This window comes from Rana temporaria, chromosome 5 (genome assembly GCF_905171775.1).
Source record: "Rana temporaria chromosome 5, aRanTem1.1, whole genome shotgun sequence".
Lineage (NCBI taxonomy): Eukaryota > Metazoa > Chordata > Amphibia > Anura > Ranidae > Rana > Rana temporaria.
In genome coordinates, this window is record NC_053493.1 from 396,082,690 (window position 1) to 396,100,686 (window position 17,997).

A 17,997-nucleotide genomic window follows, 5' to 3' on the forward strand; every position below is an offset into this window, starting at 1 on the left:
CACACGATCGGAAATTCTGACAAGAAAAGTCCGATGTGAGCTTTTGGTCGGAAATTCTGACCGTGTGTAGGCTCCAACGGAATTTTCCTGTCGCAATTTCCGCCAAGAAAAATTTAAGAGCTGGTTCTCCAAAAAAAAAAATCCTACACATGCTCGAAATCAAGTTGATGCATGCTCGGGAGCATTGAACTTCATTTTTCTCGGCTCGTCGTAGCTTTGTATGTCACCGCGTTCTTGACGGTCGGAATTTGGTGTGACCGTGTGTATGCAAGACAAGTTTGAGCCAAAATTCTGTCAGAAAAAAATCCACGGCTTTCTTGTCGGAATTTCCGATCGTGTGTACATATGACACAATTTTTCCATTTCACTTTTATTAGGCTATACTCCTCAACATATCTGTATCGTCCTTGGAGACCATGGGGAGTGGAAGGGTTACTAATGCACCATGATGCCAGCCTACCCTCTTCACCACTCTATAAACCCTGCCTTCAAGACTCGGACAGCGGGTTGTGGTGGGGGTAGTGCCGCTCCACCAATGACCCAGGGGGGGTTGTTTGCCCCCAGGGATGGACTGGCCATTGGGACTACAGGGAGTTTCCCGGTGGGCTGATGGCTCAGTGGGCCGGCTTCAGTGACAGTGGACCGCCACCCCCCTCTGCTCCTCTGTCTCTCCCTTCCCGCAGCGCTCACCTGGGGGGGGCAAAGAAGCAGGGGGAGGTCTAGAGGAGCATAGGGGAGGGGTCAGACTGCTGACTCAACACCTATGGCCTGGGAGTTTCTCCCTTCTGCCTAATCTTGTCCCATAAGGGGGGGCACCAAACAGTTTTTTTGCCCCGGGTGAAATAATGTCTAGCTTCCCCACTGGTACTGCCTATAAGAGTACCAGTACCAGCCGTTCTACTCTAATAAAGTAGAACGGCTAGTGAAGGGGGAGAGGGGGCTTGGGCGGCCGGGGGGGGGGGGTGCGGGAGTTGTCCGGCCGCCATGGGAGAGACCTGTCAAAGTGGGCCAGTCTGGATAATGTCCAGGGCCAAGTTTCTGTCCCAGTCCAGCCCTGTTTGCCCCCCCGCCCGTATTGACAAGTGCACATTGTTCATTGCAGCCACATGACCAAAGTGACCAATGGGAAGTGCATCTGAGGCTTCTTCTTCCAGTAAGGTGTGCATGTCATTGGTCAGCACAGCTAAACGGTTGTGTTGACCGGTGAGTGTTTGCCATTGCGAGTCATGTGATGGATACTGACTTCAGGACTATGTATTGTGTGTATGGACTGCTACACTGTCAATACAGGGCACCATGGGCACTATGTGCAGCAGGGTCCACAAGGGTGGCCAGAATATTTGAAGTTCAAGTTTCGTAAAAAGTTGAACTCGGATATTCCTGAAACAAAGTCATGAAATAAAATGAAAGTTAACTAAAGCCTCGTACACACGACCGAGTTTCTCGGCAAAAACCAGCAAGAAACTTGCTGGGAGATATTTTTTTGCCGAGGAAAACGGTCGTGTGTACATTTTCGTTGAGGAAACTGTCGAGAAACTCGACGAGCCAAAAAGAGAGCAAGTTCTCTATTTCCTTGACGGGAATGGAGAAAATTGGCTTGTCGAGTTCCTCGACAGCCTAACAAGGAACTCGACGAGAAAAACGATGTGTTTCGCCCGTCGAGTTCCTCGGTCGTGTGTACGAGGCTTCTCAATCACAAGGCAGGAGTGACTGGTGACCATGCAAACACTTGTTTCAGTTTTGAGGATCAGGCCCTGAGCTGTTCTGCTACCAAGATGGAGCAGAAGCAGCCCTTGACGTCAGCGGCCTGCACCACGTGGCCCCCAAGTAATTCTTAGTCTGAACACTGTGAATCACGCAGGCTATCCTGACAAGTTCCTTTCAGATGGCCTTAATCGACTTTTGGCCCGCGGCCCAGAACAGCTGATATTCATATAAACCATTTTCTGCCAGGTTTACATAGTTGGAGGCCCCCAGACCTCCCCTCCTCTCTGCTCTTTCTCATGTCTGCTCTCTGGATTACACTTGCCTTGCAGGACCAGGGAAGGAGGGGTGAGTTCACCTAGCAGTCAGACTTCCACTCTGGCTCTAGGGAACTTCAAAGTCAAAGTTGATCTGTATTCATCCTGAGTGGAAGGAGGGAGGGGGGGGGGGGGGGTGGGGGGGCGTTGAAAGGGATAATCGCCCTGCTTCTGCTTCTCGTTGTTAAAGGGCCACTCCACAGTTGTGATACATATGCAGAAGACAACGGGGTTTTTTACTAAAACTGGAGAGTGCAACATCTGGTGCAGCTGTGCATGGTGGCCAATAAGCTTCTAACTTCAGCTTGTTCAATTAAGCTTGGACAAAAAAAAAGTGGAAACTGATTGGTTTCCATGCAAAACAGCACCAGATTCTCCAGTTTTAGTAAATCAACCCCAACTTTTATGCTTTACGGCTATATTGAAAAGGTCCCTATGACACTGAGGAGTATTTCTGGCGGTTTAGCGCTAAAAATAGCGCATAAATAACGCCTGAAATACTCCTGCCCCAGCATTCTCAATGTAAAAGCCCGAGGGCTTTCACACTAAGTTGATGCGCTGGCGGGAGAGCAAGCAGCATCTTTGGAGCGGTGTGTATACCATTCCTTCACCGCTCCTTCCCATTGAAAACAATGGGACACCGCCAGTGCCGGCCCAAGACATTGTGCGGCCTGGTACCAAGAATGAAATGCTGCCCCCCCCCCCCCAAAAAAAAATTGCGCCCACTAAAATGCCCCCACATCCATTATTTTATATCATGATAACTAAAGTGGACCTATCATGGCTCTATACATGTATATAGGAGTATAAAGAGGACCTGTTATGGTTGTTTACATGTATAGGAGTATAAAAAGGACCTGTTATGGCTCTATTCATGCAATTAACCCCACAGTGGAGTGGAGAGCGGAACGGGAGGAGCGGTCAGGCGGCAATTAGCCCCACAGTGGAGTGGAGAGCGGAGCTGGCGGAATGGGATAGCGTGCAGGCGGCAATTTGCTGCCCCCCTGAAAGTGCTGCCTGGTACAATGGTACCATCGGGTCCCATGGTAGGGCCTGCCCTGGACACCGCGGTAATACCGCTGGCAATGCTCCTCTGCAGAGGCGCATTGCAGGCGGTATTAACCCTTTTTCGGGGGTTAATACCACACTGCTAGCGGCCGAATACCGCTGAAATTCCGACGGTATAGCGCCGCTAAAAATAGCGGCGCTATACCGCCACCGCACATCCTGCCCCAGTGTGAAAGGGGCCTAAGGGTTTGAGACAAAGATTTAAGTTCGTAAACTGAGTACCTGTACCCTGCCTTTTGACTGCTGTTTGGAAAACTAGGGAACATCACAATGCTGTGATCGCCCTGTGCAGTGGTCGCTAGGGATGAGCCGAACACCCCCCTGTTCGGGTCGCACCAGAACCTGCGAACACACCAAATGTTCGTGTGAACTTTAGAACCTTGTTAAAGTCTATGGGACTCGAACATTTGAAATCTAAAGTGCTAATTTTAAAGGCTAATATGCAAATTATTGTCCTAAAGAGTGTTTGGGGACCTGGGTCCTGCCCCAGGGGACATGTATCAATGCAAAAAAAAAGTTTTAAAAACAGCCCTTTTTTCGGGAGCAGTGAATCTAATAATGCTTAAAGTGAAACAATAAAAGTGAAATATTCCTTTAAATTTCGTACCTAGAGGGGTGTAAAGTAAGCATGTGAAATATCGTGTTTCCCATACTTAGAACTGTCTCTGCACAAAGTGTAATTTCTGAAAGAAAAAAGGTAATTTAAAACCGGACTCGCAGCTTTAATGAATTGTCGGCTCCCGGCAATTTAGAGAGAATTCATTCATAAAAAAAATTAAAAAAAGTGTGGGGGTCCCCCCAAATTCAATTACCAGGCCCTTCTGGTTTGGTTTGGATATTAACCACTTAAGGACCCCCCACTGTATATATACGTCCTCTTTTTAAACATGGATATCTCAGTAACGGCAGCAGCTGCTGCCACAACTGAGATGTCCATGTTTTCAGCGGGCGGCCGTGTAAACGATAACGGCGGTCTCCGCGGCGGATTCGCCGCGAGATCGCCGTTATCGGTGGCGGGAGAGGGGCCCCCCCCCTCCCGCCGCTTTTCCGCGCCCTCCGCCACTTACCGGAGCCGTCGGTAGCGGCGGAGGAGATCCGATGCTGCCGCCTGGTGTGTGAGGACTTGAGTGAGGGCAAGATGGCCCCCACCCGTCCTCATAGCTCTGCTGGGCGGAAGTGACGTCAAAACGTCAGTCCCGCCCAGCCTCTTAAAGAGACAATTTTTTTTCTGTCATTTTTTTAAATGACAAATTTTCCTTTTTTTTTTTTTTTTTTTTTTGCATTTAAGCCTAAATATGAGATCTGAGGTCTTTTTGACCCCAGATCTCATATTTAAGAGGACCTGTCATGCTTTTTTCTATTACAAGGGATGTTTACATTCCTTGTAATAGGAATAAAAGTGATCATTTTTTTTTTTTATATTTTAGTGTAAAAAATAATAAAATCAATAAAATTAAATAAGAAAACTAAAAAAATTTTTTTTAAAGCGCCCCGTCCTGACGAGCTCGCGCGCAGAAGCGAACGCATACGCGAGTAGCGCCCGCATATGGAAACGGTGTTCAAATCACACAAGTGAGGTATCGCCGCGATCGTTAGAGCGAGAGCAATAATTATAGCCCTAGAGCTACTCTGTAGCTCAAAAAATGCAACTTATAGAATTTTTTAAACGTCGCCTATCTAGATTTTTAAGGGTAAAAGTTTGACGCCATGCCACGAGCGGGCGCAATTTTAAAGCGTGACATGTTGGGTATCATTTTACTCGGCGTAACATTATCTTTCACAATATATAAAAAAATTGGGCCAAATTTATTGTTGTCTTATTTTTTAATTCAAAAAAGTGATTTTTTTTCCAAAAAAAGTGCGCTTGTAAGACTGCTGCGCAAATACGGTGTGACAAAAAGTATTGCGATGACCGCCATTTTATTCTCTAGGGTGTTAGAAAAAAATATATATATAATGTTTGGGGGTTTTAAGTAATTTTCTAGCAGAAAAAACTGTTTTAGTCTTGCAAACACCAAATCTGAAAAACACCTGAGGTCTTTAAGTGGTTAAGGGGAACCCCGCCGTCAATTAAAAAAAAAATGACGTGGGGTTCCCATCAAATATTCATTCCAGACCCTTCAGGTCTGGTGTGGATTTTAAGGGGAACTCCACCCCAATTTTTTTTTTTAAATGGCATGGAGTTCCCCCAAAAATCCACACCAGACCCCTTATCCGAGCATGCAACCTGGCCGGCCACAGAAAAGAGGGGGGACAGAGTGCGCCCCCCCTCTCCTGAACTGTACCAGGCCACATGCCCTCAACATGGGGAGGATGTCCCCATGTTGATGGGGACAAGGGCCTCATCCCCACAACCCTGGCCGGTGGATGATAGATGATAGGAAATCTTATTGTGACATCAAGAAAAAGAAATTCGGGTTTACATCCACTTTAAGTATATTCTACAATTTCAGGATGTTTCTGGTATGTGAAAATTCTTTTATTACCTCAATAACTACCTTCAATACTTAGTAGGTCCACAATCCAGGGTACGCTCCACACGAAGATCTCACCTCCATTACCTTCTGTCTCCACCATCCCATTTTCCATTTTGAGAACCTCAATGGCTAATATGGGCCCCATGATTGGATGGTTGGATAACTTGGGTGGATGGAATGTATATGAACATAGCTACTTCCTGTGTAGAATGTTTGTGGGGGCTCCCTACACCATAAAAAACTATGTGGAGATAAGACCAATACTATTTAGTAAGTAGTCTTATATTTTTTTCGTTTTGCTTTAAATCTCTTGTTTTTATAGCCTTATGAAAGAGACCTTGACGTGTTTATCCATGAATGTTGTGAAAACTTCTCTTACGTAATCTGCTCTATATAAATGCTGTGAGTTGTGTATAGAGATCTTCTCAGAACGTAGGGTAAGGCTGGTGTTGTATGTATTCTATGTCCTAATTGAGTTATCTGTAGAGTATAGATCACCCGCAGGGTAGAAAGCAGACGAGGGTCACATGGGGAGCGGTAATAAGCGGGCCACTGTGTCTTCATCATGTGTTTATGAGGGACGTTTGTCATGTGCGGAAGAAATAGACAACTTGTTTGTTTCCAGGGGCTATATGTAATTCCGGTCCCTTTTGGGACTTAGCGGCGACTTATAAATGAGATGTTTGGCCCCCGGGAATGATCAGTACTGAAGTGTTACTGAAACAGACGGCTCCATTCACAAGCTCCCCTTGTCATTTAATGGTTTTATGGACTTTTATGATGTCAAAACTACTCAAAGTACGCAAAGTTGCAAGTAAAACAGGGTCTGACAGGTTGAGGAACACAAAACCTGGAGGAACACCTAACCCCCAAGTCTGCCCTTAAAAGCTTCAACATTCTCTTTTGGTGCTTTGGCTTACCTGCTCACTTCCGCCTTTCCACATACGTTCCTATCGACCCATCATTATGATGGACTGCCTCATTTAAAGTCCAACTCCAGGATTTAAAAAAAATATACAGTATTTATTGGCGTATAAGGCCTCGTACACACGACCGAGTTTCTCGGCAAAAACCAGCAAGAAACTTGCTGGGAGATATTTTTTTGCCGAGGAAACCGGTCGTGTGTACATTTTCGTTGAGGAAACTGTTGAGAAACTCGACGAGCCAAAAAGAAAGCATGTTCTCTATTTCCTTGACGGGAATGGAGAAAATTGGCTTGTCGAGTTTCTTGACGGCTTCACAAGGAACTCGACGAGCAAAACAATGTGTTTTGCCCGTCGAGTTTCTCGGTCGTGTGTACGAGGTCTGAGGCCCCTTTCCCCAAGACCGAGTTTCTCGGCAGAATTCAGCCAGAAACTCGGTCGGAGCTATATTCTGCCGAGAAACCCGGCCGTGTGTACACTTTCGGCCGAGGAAACCGACGAGAATCTCGTTGTGCCAAATAGAGAACATGTTCTCTATTTCTTCGTTACTCAATGAGGAAATTTGGCTCGCCGAGATCCTCGGCGGCTTCACAAGGAACTCGACGAGCAAAATGATGTGTTTTGCCCCTCGAGTTTCTCGGTCGTGGTGTACGAGGCCTGACACTCACTTTTTTAAATAGAGGGTAAACTGTGTCTACGTGTTATACGCAGGGGGCTATGGGAAGTTTTTTTTTCGCGTCCTCCGATCAACCAACCAAAACCTCCTCCAAATCCCGCTACAAATCTAAGGGAGAACACAGATTTGCAGTCCAGGGACTTCGGCTCTGGAACGCTCTACCCACGACCATCCGCATGGAAGAAAACAATCAGGCTAAAGACCCACCTCTTCTGAAGGATCAGGACGACACTGGATGCAAAAAGTGCCTTGAGGCGATTTAGTTTGCATTTGTAGCGCTATACAAGGTACTCACCCACTCACCCAGGACGGTCAAGACAGACTGTGCATTGAGGCCACTCAAAAGAGTTCCCCCCCGCGGCAAACAGGGGGGATTGTACCTGACAAGGTCTAATTTAAAAAGTAGAATTAATGATAAATATCATAAGTTGGTTCTACTTGAGCCAGTAATGATCCCAAACTGTGGTGGAAAATTAGGTGGATCACCGGGTGGTAATGGTGGACCAGGGTGGAAAGGGAAAAGTGGGGAGTGAGTGAGTGAGAAACTTATATAGCGCAACACATGCAAACTGAATCGCCTCTGGGCGCTTAGTATCCTTTCCCTACTGTACTTTTGCCCTCAGAAAAGATGGGTTTTGAGTTTTTTTCTGAAGGCCAGGTGATTCACCTCCAACCGGATGCTGGTTGGTAGAGCGTTCCATAGTCTAGGTCCTTGGATTCCAAATCTTCGTTCTCCTTTGGACTTGTATCTGGCTTTGGGTATCTGGAGTAGATTTTGGTTGGTGGATCGCAGAACGCGACTGGGGTTGTGAGCTTTTAGTTTTTTGCATAGATATTGGGGGGCGTTGCCTTGAACACACTTATGCGTCAGACAGAGTGCCTTAAAAGTGATTCTGTCTTTTACTGGCAACCAATGAAGGGATCTCAGTGAAGGCGAGATTGATTCCCATGTTTTTTTCCCAGTCACGAGTCGAGCGGCCGTATTTTGAACAACTTGCAGACGAGTGATTTGGTACTTTGGGAGTCCGAGGTAGAGGGCATTTGCATAGTCGAGTCTGGAGTTGATAATTGTTCCCACCACGACTGCAATGTCTTCTTTTGGGATAAAGGGAACGAGTCTACGTAGCAGGCGCAGCAGATGGTGGGATCCGCTGACTACTGACCCTATTTGTGAATCCATTGTCATGTAGGTGTCGAAAATGACTCAGAGACTTTTGACTTTGGTGCTAGGGGTGATGGTTTGTCCCAGAATGGGCGGCGGTGTCCATATTGGTGCGGGAAGTCTCTTTCGGTTGGTGTGAAACAGGAGATGTTCTGTTTTTGAGCCGTTGAGTTTAACCACTTAAGCCCCGGACCTTTAGGCAGCTAAATGCCCAGGCCAGGTTTTGCGATTCGGCACTGTGTCGCTTTAACAGACAATTGCGCTGTCGTGCGACGTGGCTCCCAAACAAAATTGGTGTCCTTTTTTCCCCACAAATAGAGCTTTCTTTTGGTGGTATTTGATCACCTCTGCAGTTTTTATTTTTTGCGCAAAAATAGAGCGACGATTTTGAAAAAAAATCAATATTTTTTACTTTTTGCTATAATAAATATCCCCCAAAAACATATATAAAAATGTTTTTTTTCCTCAGTTTAGGCCGATACGTATTCTTCTACCTATTTTTGGTAAAAAAAATCGCAATAGGCGTTTATAGCGTTTACAAAATAGGGGATAGTTTTATTGCATTTTTATTAATTATTTTTTTTAACCACTAATTGCGGCGATCATCGATTTTTTTTCGTGACTGCGACATTATGGCGGACACTTCGGACAATTTTGACACATTTTTGGGACCATTGTCATTTTCACAGCAAAAAATCCATTTAAATTGCATTGTTTATTGTGAAAATGACAGTTGCAGTTTGGGAGTTAACCACAGGGGGCGCTGTAGGAGTTAGTGTTCACTTAGTGTGTGTTTACAACTGTAGGGGGGTGTGGCTGTAGGACTGACGTCATCGATAGAGTCTCCCTATAAAAGGGATCACTCGATCGATGCAGCGCCATAGTGAAGCACGGGGAAGCCGTGTTTACATACGGCCCTCCCCGTTCTTCAGCTCCGGGGAGCGATCGCGACGGAGCGGCTATAAACGAATAGCCGCGCCGTCGTCCCCGGATCGCTCCCCGCGGGAATCCGACCGCCGCATTTAGCGGGGGGGGGGTCTCGATCTGACCCCCCACCCGCTAGAAGGCAAGGACGTACATGTACGCCCATTTGCCTGTACGTGCCATTCTGCCGACGTATATTTACATGCGGCGGTCGGGAAGTGGTTAAGGTAACTCTCCGTCATCCAATTTTCTATCAAAGTAAGGCATTTCTCTAGTCCGAGATAATGATCCTTATTGTTGCAGATGCGAAAATACAGTTGCGTGTCATCCGCGTAGGAGTGGTAGAGTAACTTCTGGTTACTGATGATTTCAAAAAGAGGACGGAGATAGATATTGAATAGTACGGGCGACAAAGGGGGGGGGGGAAGGTGGGAACTGTTTTATGGTTTATTACATTACTCTATGTGAGGCTATACTCAAAACTTTTGCAATGACTGGTGATGATGACAATTTAGACAGTCTGGAGAAAGGAGTATGGAGGCTTATTGGTCAATCTATTGGGAGTCAGTACTCCTTAAATGGTTAAGAACTCAGTATAGACACTCAAGTCTTAATTGCCTTAGTGGTTCTTGTCACATGGCCTACCATTTTTACCGTTATATAAGAATACTTGTGTGTTCTTAGGTAATCATACCTTAAGGAAAAATAAATAAAAATCTGATACTATGTTGTGTTTATTTCTCAGTACTTATTGTACTCAGGAGTCTCAAATACGGATGTTGATTTAACAAATCAGATTACAGATAATGCGTTCCTTCTCTGAGACTTGTTATTATTGTGTTGTGGTAACTTAAGGAACAGGAAGCTGAAACCTTTATTTTCGCGTTAAGGGCATATCATCATCGTGCCAAGCTGTTGGCAGTGAAGAGCTGTGTTGTTGAGTTATGAGGATCTGCTGTCATTTCTCCACGAGAGGAAGTGTAACTTCCATCAAGAGACATTTCCTGTTTTTCCCACTTATTTTCCAATTCTAGTAATGACCTAATTAAATAATGGATGTTAAATGTGTCCTTAATGGCTACTATTTAGTAAAGATGTAGCCTGTCTGGCTGAAAGATAACGTGGGAAAAGGTCATTTATTTTGCGGGGAAGTGTTTTGGGTTAAACATGATATATATATATCATATTAATATATTTTTTAATACATTAGTGAATATATTTTTTAATACATTAGTGAATATATTTTTTAATACATTAGTGAATATATTTTTTAAATGCAAGCGGTGTAAATACTTGAAAATTACATGTATCAGCCTCTTGCAGTCCCCTCTACACAGGGGTGGTGCAAGGATTTTTGACACCCTAGGAAAAACCTAATTTTTCCACCCACCTTGGCGCCACACCCTTTTCCCTGCCCATATAAACCCCACCTTTTTAATGAAGCGCCCATCAATGCAGCCTCATCAGCGCCCATCAAATGCAGCCTACCAGTGCCCATCAAATGCAGCCTCACCAGCGCCCATCAAATGTAGCCTCACCAGCGCCCATCAAATGCAGCCTCACCAGCGCCCATCAAATGCAACCTCACCAGCGCCCATCAAATGCAGCCTTACCAGTGCTCATCAAATGTAGCCTCACCAGCGCCCATCAAATGTAGCCTCACCAGCGCTCATCAATGCAGCCTCACCAGCGCTCATCAATGCAGCCTCACCAGCGCTCATCAATGCAGACTCACCAGCGCTCATCAATGCAGCCTCACCAGCGCTCATCAATGCAGCCTCACCAGCGCTCATCAATGCAGACTCACCAGCGCCCATCAAATGCAGCCTCACCAGCGCCCATCAAATGTAGCCTCACCAGCGCTCATCAATGCAGCCTCACCAGCGCTCATCAATGCAGCCTCACCAGCGCTCATCAATGCAGACTCACCAGCGCCCATCAAATGCAGCCTCACCAGCACCCATCAAATGTAGCCTCACCAGCTCCCATCAAATCTAGCCACACCAGCGTGCATCAATGCAGCCTCACCAGCACCCATCAAATCTAGCCACACCAGCGTGCATCAATGCAGCCTCACCAGCACCCATCAAATGCAGCCTCACCAGCACCCATCAAATGCAGCCTCACCAGCACCCATCAAATGCAGCCTCACCAGCGCCCGTCAAATGTAGCCTCACCAGCGCCCATCAAATGCAGCCTACCAGCGCCCATCAAATGCAGCCTACCAGCGCCCATCAAATGTAGCATCACCAGCGCCCATCAAATGTAGCCTCACCAGCGCCCATCAAATGCAGCCTCACCAGGGCCCATCAAATGCAGCCTCACCAGCACCCATCAAATGCAGCCTCACCAGCACCCATCAAATGCAGCCTCACCAGCGCCCATCAAATGCAGCCTCACCAGCGCCCATCAAATGCAGCCTCACCAGCGCCCATCAAATTCAGCCTCACCAGTACCTATCAAATGTAGCCTCACTAGATCCCATCAAATGTAGCCTCACCAGTACCTATCAAATGTAGCCTCACCAGCGCCCATCAAATGTAGCCTCACCAGCGCCCATCAAATGCAGCCTACCAGCGCCCATCAAATGCAGCCTACCAGCGCCCATCAATGCAGCCTCACCAGTGCCCATCAAATGCAGCCTTACCAGTGCTCATCTAATGTAGCCTCACCAGTGCCCATCAAATGTAGCCTCACCAGCGCTCATCAATGCAGCCTCACCAGCACCCATCAAATGCAGCCTCACCAGCGCCCATCAAATGCAGCCTCACCAGCGCCCATCAAATGCAGCCTCACCAGCGCCCATCAAATGCAGCCTCACCAGCGCCCATCAAATGCAGCCTCACCAGCGCCCATCAAATGCAGCCTACCAGCGCCCATCAATGCAGCCTCACCAGCGCCCATCAGTAAGGGTTCTGGGATGACATTCATGGTTGCCCTCCCAGAATTGGATGACCATGCTGTAGTCGTCTTTTGGCTATAGCATGGTCAGGAAGTTGCTCAATCTGGTGATCCTGCCAGTAACACACTTTCTATCATAGTGACAACATTCACTCACTGTACTGCATGCATGGAGGAGCAGAAGGTACCCCAGGACTGGAGGAGACTACAGAACACCCCCCTCCTCCCTCTTCCCCATATCATAAGTTGGAGATGTTTTGCAGTCCACAAACCTTGCTCTACCAATGGTAAATGAAACCGACCAAAAGAGAGCAACTAGTAGATTGTTTGGGTTTCTATTCCCTGTAAGGCAGATGTGGAGGGTGATCGGTGTAAAGGTGGAACGTGTGTAGATCTAGATTAGTATCTTTCTCGCAGGTAACGTAAATAGTTGACCTATTACCACAGGTGTGCGCAGGCCCGTCGCTACAGGACATGCAAAACAAACAATTGCTTGGGGCCCTGAGCTGGCCTGGGGCCCCCAACTTCCCCTTCCCAGGCTGTAGTGTGGCCGAGCTCCTCTTCCTTCCTCCTGGAGTCCTATCAGTCCGGCTGGGTATTGCGCGTGGTACAGGAGATTCAATTTCCTGTTCCCGGCCGGACTGACAGGAAGTGCACACTGAGTGCTCACAGGAAACTGAATCTCCTGTACTGCGCGGTACCCGGCCCAGGTACTATCTGATAGGGGACTGGGGACCCATAATGATGTAACACCGGACTGACAGGAGGAAGAGGAGCTCCGCCATGCTACATCAGCTGCCTACAGGGAAGAAGGGGAGGTGAGAATAGAAAAACATAGAGACTAGGGAGGGGGTGAGGAATAAGAACATGGGTGTAAAAAATTAGTGTAGCTATAACGTAGGCTTTGCGTGCGGTGGTTGCTTGGGGGCCCCCATTTTGCTTGGGGCCCCCAAATTCCTTCAAACGGCCCTGGGTGTGCGCAGCCTTTGGCATTAGGGTGTGCACCCCAAAGCTCAAACACACTCTACCGATCACTCACGATGTTCATTCAGAAAGGGAAGGGGCCAGTAAATGGCATATTTACTGGCCCCTTCCCCCACTCATCCTAAAACATCCAAAGTAACAAGGAGGGAAGTCGGCAGTGCTGTGGGAGGAAGGAGGGAGCTAGGTCAGTAGGGGGAATCTGTTCTGCACAGGGTAATTAGGGTGTGCCTGGGCACACCCTGTGCGCACGCCTATGCCTATTACTGTTTCAGTTGGACCTGCTCACCCATATTCCATCCTACAAGACAAAAGGCAACCTGGCAGTGACCTCAGACAGACAGCTGATCCGTGTGCGCCGCATTGTTGTGCCGCGGCGTTCTCCCGTTACGGAGGAAATAAGTAATTAGAACGGCGAGGTGTTATCACAGAATTCCTCCTCACTAGACATTGATGAGACTCTTCTACACAGACAATATAGAATCCGAGGATCTGTAACAACCCGATCCCGAAATCCTAAACGTGTCGCCAGAAAGCGCTTTCTGCTCGAGTAGTTATAGAATTAACGAGGCCGCTTCCTGCCAACGCTTATTTCATTAGAAGCAGTCAAGCCCGTTCTTATTGTCACCTCCTGCCGGATTTCTGTCTGGTGAAGGGGAAGGAGTGAGAGGAATTTGCCGGGGATTATAGGCAAACATAGGTTTTTATAATGTGCTTCCAGGTCCTAGAAGCAAGAAGGCCACCCATGGAAAAGACGGAATTCCCATAAGGCGCTCACTGGCTGTGGTGGCGATTTACCATCATGTGTGTGAGCCAGCGAGGCGAAAAAAAGGGGCCATATAAGACATATAGGGCTACATTATTTTAAGAAGCTTACTGACTTTACACACATTGCTGTGCCATTCATTGGGATTTCAGTGCAGCAGAGGCAAAGTGCAGAATTTAGGAGATCACTACATTTTTGGCAGGATCAACTGGTATGTACTTGCAGCGTTTGTAAAAGTATAAAATATTAATGTATTGCAGAAATGTACTACATACATTTTTTATTTTTTGTTCGTTTAGTGTGCTGACCAGGTCTGCATAGTAGGATCACCACCGTATTTGCCGGCGTATAAGACGACCCCCTTCCTATTAGTTTTTCTGGAAGCTGAGGGGTAGCCGGAACCGCTGACAGAAACAGGCTTTTTTCAAATCTCACTGTGCCATTACATTACATGCCCCCACTGTGCCATTACATTACATGCACCCACTGTGCCATCACTTGCCCCCACTGTGCCATCACTTGCCCACACTGGGGTAGATTCAGTAACATTTGCGCAGTTTTTACGTAGGCGCAGGGCACCGTTTTTGCCCTGCGCCCCCGCAAATTTTCTGCGCTACCCTCCATTCACGGAGCAGTAGCTCCGTAAATTGCGTGGGTGCTCCGGCAAAATGCATGGCTTAAGCGCGCGCAATTTAAATGATCACGTAGGGGGCGGAAATCATTTAAATTAGGCGCGTTCCCGCGCCGAGCGTAGTGCGCATGCTCCGTCGGGAAACTTTCCCGACGTGCATTGCGGTAAATGACGGCGCAAGGACGTCATTTGCTTCAAAGTGAACGTGAATGGCGTCCAGCGCCATTCACGATTCACTTACACAAACAACGTAAATTTCAAATTTCGCGACGCGGGAACGACGGGTATACTTTAGCATTGGCTGCCCCTGCTTTTAGCATGGGCAGCCTTACGCAAAAACCGCCGTACGCAAACGACGTAAACTGCGTACGCAGGGCTCGCGTAACGTTGTGAATCGGCGTTAGTATGCAATTTGCATACTATACGCTGACCACAACGGGAACGACACCTAGCGGCCTGCGTAAGAATGCAGCCTAAGATATGAGGGCATAAGAGCCTTATGCCACGCATATCTTAGGCTGCAGTCGGCGTAACGAGCTCTCTGAATCAGGAGAAGTCGTTACGCCGGGGCAAGTAAGCAATTGCGCTGCGTAACTATGGTTACGCAGGCGCAATTGCTTTTTGAATCTGGGCCACTGTGTAATCACTTGCCCCCACTGTGCCATCACTTGCCCCTACTGTGCTATCACTTGCCCCTACTGTGCTATCACTTGCCCCCACTGTGCCATCACTTGCCCCCACTGTGCCATCACTTTCCCCCACTGTGCCAACAGTGCCATCACTCACGTTTTGCTGCTTTGTTTCCAGGCCGGTGACAGTCTCCGTGCTGCGAGCGTCCATGATTTGAAAGCCGCGCCTTCTTCTCAGCGTGTCCTGTGATAGGCGGAACACAAATTTTCCCAGCAGCGCCTCTGTTCTGTGTTCCGCCTATCACGGACGTCCTCTTATCCGAGGATGAGAAGGCATCTGTGATAGGAGGAACACAGAACAGAACAGAGGCGCTGCTGGGAAGATTTGTGTTCCGCCTATCACAGGACACGCTGAGAAGAAGGCGCGGCTTTCAAATCATGAACGCTCGCAGCACGGAGACTGTCACTGGCGTATAAGACGACCCCTGACTTTGGATGCATTTTTTTGCATCCAAAAAGTCGTCTTATACGCCGGAAAATACGGTAACTCCCAATTGTCCCTGATTTGGAGCAATGTCCCTCTGTCCCTCATTCCTCCTCATTTGTCCCTCATTTTGGTCTGATCTATATAGATGTATATAAAATGCACTTTTTATCTATCAATAAGTGTTTCCCAGTGCTAAACCTTTCATCTGATTTCTAAATTGCTGCATTTGTAAATTCCAAAAGCCAATATAAAAATAGTGGTAGTAGTGGTAAAACAAGCACTTGTGGGTTTAACCAATCTTGTTTTTTGTACAATTCTCCTTTAAGGGGGCGTGACAAGGGGTGTGTCCTATGCCTGCATACTTTTGCTGGTAGGTGTCCCTCATTCCCATCTCAAAAAGTTGGGTGGTATGGGATCACATAGGGATCAATGGGATCATCGCCAGATTGCAAGTACTGTATGCATGCATCTGGGGAGGGAGAAGGTAGACTAGTTTAGCACATTGAGGGGAGGAAAGAGGGGTAAGAATAAGTGTAGTTTGTTTGAAAGTGCACTCATCCTTTAGGTCAGGGGTCCTCGAAGCGAAGACCTGGTGCAACATTTTATCCAGTCCAGAGCTAGGGTCAATAGCATATCCTTAACCACTTAGCCCCGGACCATTATGCAGCTTAAGGACCAGGCCCCTTTTTGCAATTCGGCACAATTGCGTCGCTTTAACTGACAATTGCAACGTGGCTCCCAAACAAAGTTGACATCATTTTTTTTCCACAAATAGAGATTTCTTTAGTTGGTATTTGATCACCTCTGCGATTTTTTTTTTTTTTACTCTATAAACAAAAATAGAGCGACAATTTTGAGAAAAAAAAAATCAATATTTTTTACTTTTTCCTATAAGAAATATCCCCCAAAAATATAAAAAAAAATGTTTCTCAGTTTAGTCCGATACGTATTTTTCCACATATTTTTGGTAAAAAAAAAATCGCAATAAGCGTTTATTGATTGGTTTGTGCGAAAGTTATAGCGTCTTACAAAATAGGGGATAGTTTTATTGCATTTTTATTAATATTTACTAGTAATGGCGGCGATCAGCGATTTTTATCGTGACTGCGACATTATGGCGGACACAGCGGATGCTTTTGACACTATTTTGGGGCCATTGTAATTTTTACACTGACCAGTGCTATAAAAATGCACTGATTACTGTGAAAATGACACTGGCAGTGAAGGGGTTAACCTGTAGGGGGCGCTGAAGGGGTTAAGTGTTTCCTAGGGAGTGATTACTACTGTGTGGGGGCGTGGCTTGGCATGTGACATCACTGATCGTCATTCCCTATGACAGGGAACAGACGATCAGTGGCAGTCACACTAGGAAGAACGGGGAAAGGTTTGTTTACACTCACCTCTGCCCGTTCTTCAGCTCTGTGACCCGATCGCGGGACACTAGCGGCGATCGGGTCCGCAGGTCACGGAGCACAGGACCAGGTCACAAGCGCGCCACCGGCGTCGCGCTCGCGACCCACGGCTGGGCTCTTAAAGGCGATGTACAGGTACGTGATTGTGCTCAGCCGTGCCATTCTGCCGACGTATATCGACGCAAAGGGGTCCCTAAGTGGTTAACCACTTCCCGCCCGGTCAATAGGAGATTGATGTCTGGGAAGTGGTTGTGAAATCCTGACTGGACGTCTATTGACGTCCTGCAGGATTTCATGCCGGCGCGCGCCCGTGGGGGGCGCGCGGCAATCGGTGATGCGGGGGGTCAGTCTGACACCCTGCATCTCCGATCTCGGTAAAGAGCCTCCGGCGGAGGCTCTTTACCACGTGATCAGTTGTGTCCAATCACGGCTGATCACGATGTCCGGCTCTTCCTCACTCGCGTCTGACAGACGCGAGTAGAGGAGAGCCGGTCCGCGACTCTCCTCACAGGGGGGGGGGTTCGCGCTGATTGTTTATCAGCGCAGCACCCCCTCGGATCCCCACACTGGACCACCAGGGAGTGCCCCCCAGTGCTCAATAGAGCACAAATAGATTAAAAAAAAAAAAAATGTTTTTAATGCAATCAATGCCAATCAGTGCCCACAAATGGGCACTGACTGTGCCCAGCAATGCCATCAGTACCACCCCTCAGTGTCACCCAGTGTCCATCAGTGCCACCCAGTGTCCATCAGTGCCACCTCTTAGTGCCCATCTATGCCCAGTGCCCACCTATCAGTGCCCATCTGTGCCACCCATGAGTGCCCATCAGTGCCGCCCATGAGTGCCCATCAGTGCCGCCAAAGAGTGCCCAGTGCGCCTATGAGTGCCCATCAGTGCCGCCTATGAGTTCCCATCAGTGCCGCCTATGAGTGCCCATC